The sequence below is a fragment of the Atta colombica genome, unplaced genomic scaffold, assembly GCF_001594045.1.
Source record: "Atta colombica isolate Treedump-2 unplaced genomic scaffold, Acol1.0 scaffold277, whole genome shotgun sequence".
In the NCBI taxonomy this organism is placed as follows: Eukaryota; Metazoa; Arthropoda; class Insecta; order Hymenoptera; family Formicidae; genus Atta; species Atta colombica.
In genome coordinates, this window is record NW_017259378.1 from 1162506 (window position 1) to 1165850 (window position 3345).

Below are 3345 nucleotides of genomic sequence, written 5' to 3' on the forward strand. Positions count from 1 at the left end.
TATACGGCGATGAGAGACATATATGAACATATCGGGGTCCATATTTTATTGACTAATCATTAAAGTAATTTTCTTTTTTTGTTGTATTATTTTTTATTTCGATATCAATGAGAAACATCTATAAAAGTTACATCTAAAAATAATTTAGCAAATGTTAAAATAATTTATTCAATTTCTTTTGTAGAAATATCGCATTGAAGATAATTATTGCAAAACAAATATTAAATACACAGAAGTAGGAAATATCGATGAAAAATATTACTATAGAGATAGCATCATAAATCTACAGACAATTTACAGAATCTTATTGAAATTGTACGTTATCGCATTTTATGTCTTATACAATAGAGATTCTATCAAATTAAAGTTATTTTGAAAACAATGAATAGCGACCAAAAATCTCATTAAACTAAAAAACTAATAATATACATTGGATAGCTGAAATTCGTTATATGTATTTTATTTGTTTTTTTTTTCACAATAAATTAGACGTGATGTAATGCAAGTTTTAAAATTGACGTATACAATCGTTACAATTACGGGATGTTTTCGACCGCGATTATGGACATCTTTATTTAAACGAACATTTTATAATATCTACAGTATACAAGTGTTTGGCATTTTATATGTATTTTTACTGTTGCAATTTATGGATATTGTTTTCAACATCGATAATACTGATGTATTCACCAACACTCTAAATCTAATGTTAACCATATCCGCTTCATGTTATAAAATGATTATCATGTGTTTAAATTACAATGACATTGTAGCATTAATTGATAATTAATTGATCTTATCGAAAATCTTATCGAAGAACCATTTAAATCATTAGATCCAGATGAGATGAAAATTTGACAATAATATGACAAGATGATACGATAATTTTAAATTGAATGATTTTTAATTCTTTATTGTTTTCTGCTAAATATTGATTTCTTTAATGAAATTTTATAGAAATGTAAAATTAAAAATATATAATTAAAAATGTATTGAAGATTTAATTTAATTTTATTTACTTTTATTTAGCAGAATTATTTAAAGAATTGCACATAAAAATTTGCAAATAATGTAATAATGTGAATTATATTTTTTAATCTACAATAAAGTAAAATTTAATTAACAGTATGTTAGTATTATGAAATAATATTTTATCTGTTATATTAAAGAATAAACATACTCAAATATTTTACTTCACAGTAAATATTAGAATAATACGGATATAATAAGATCTTTAATCATTTTTTAGGAACAACACATTAGGCTGCACAGGCTTAGTGGGATCATTTTGTTTCACCAACCTTTTAACTTCATTCTTCATTCACGTTAGATATAAACGGCTAAAGTAAAGAATGGCTACCATATGATTATTCATCTAATATATTAATATATGGTCTTACATACATACAACAAATGTTAGGTGGATATTATTGCGTTATTGTAAATGTCGCAATAGACTCTCCTGTGCGGATTTTTAATGCACATATGTTGTCAAATTGAAATCTTGGAAAGTCGCCTAAAGAAAATGTTGAGTAAACAAATTACTCTGAGTTACTGTATATGCCATCATAATCAAATTTTTGAATTATCATTTTAATAGAAAAATTAAATTTCATTAAGCATTACTGTTGCAGAGTATAGACAATAAATCTCCGATATTTTAAAATAACACAATTGTAGATATTTTTTTTATAAAGAAAGACTAAAATGTTTCAAAATATATTTTCATATAAATATTTTTAGTAGCATAAAGGATATCGAGCTAATGCTACTTTATGTCAAGTATGCTGAAATATATTGATCACTATGGTACCAAAGTGACAGCTACTATGAAAATAACATTTGCTCAGAAAAAAGAACAAATTGTGTAGTTTACAAAGTCAAAATCTATTGTTATACTGATATAATTTTCATTGTGTATTTAAGAAATCGCCAGTGAGCATATCTATTCACAAGACAGAGTCTCATCTATCATTAGAGCTTACATGTCCGCCAAATGGTTGGATATAACAAGACAATAGGAGTCAAGCACGGTAATTCTTGTACAAACCAATATGGTTAATAAAACAACTTTAATAATAATTTTAATCCTTACATGTTTTGGTTCGCTTTTGAGCCATTCTCAGAGACAATATAATGTAATTACAAAAAATTTGTAGGATCTAATTCATTTCAGTCACCTCCACCTATTAACGGAAACTACAATATAATATAAAAACAAACTCTAATAACAATCTAAAATGTATTAAAATTATTAAAAGATAAATTTGTCGGGAGCAAAAATTTGCTCCCAACGATTTATTGTAAAATAATAGAAGGTAGCTCATTAAAATTAATATACATTTTTTGTTATATACATTAAGATTAAATTATTAAAGATTCAATTTTGGTTTTGACGTCCATCTGGATTATAATTAATATCAGAGTTTTTTCCCTTCTTTTTTCTTTTTCTTTGTGATGTTTTAGATGTATTAAAAGTTATTCATTAATTTCAACACTGAATGATCAAAAACTGGTTTTTGACTAAATCGATAGAATTTGCGATGTGGTGAATTTTTGTTTTAGTGAACTACTTTCTATTATTTTACAATAAATTTTTACTCCCAACAAATTTACCTTTTAATAATGTTAATACGTTTTAGATTGTTATTAGAGTTTGTTTTTATATTATAGTTTCCCTTAAGATTAAATCCAACCATTTTGTATCATTAAGGAGTCTTTAGAAATTAATTTATATTTAGTAGTCCGTCATGATGTTACAGGTTTTCTATAATAAGTCATTACTTAACTTTTAAGTTTTAAATTATAAGAAACTGATCAATCATAGTCGATTATTTTTCTCACATTCGACTGTAATTGTAATTTTTAGGTCCAATCCAACGATCTGAAAAAGTTGTTTTCTAGAAGGCTTATCGTAAAAAGCCTCTTGAAGCAACTTTTCCAGATCCTTGGATTGGGCGAGAGGCCTTATACATTCATTCCCTAGCAATCTCGTTCCTCATGCAATCATTTTTTCTGATATCTTCTTTTGAAAATGTATCAAAGACATACTTTATTCCACTAAAGGTCAAAACTGAATATTTTACATAACTGAATTGTAACCGCCATTAACGCTATAACATTATAATGTACTGTAGAACATTTGGCGTGAAGTAGAATACTCACTTGACATTCTCATGTAAAGTTATTGGTCGATTTTTAAGAGATATATATTCTGATATATTCTTTTTGAGATTGCAAAACTTCTAATTATTAATTAAAATTTTACATTCTAAAATTATATTAATAAGAATTATCAAGAAAGATCATATTTTATTTTATTATATACATTATACATTTAATATA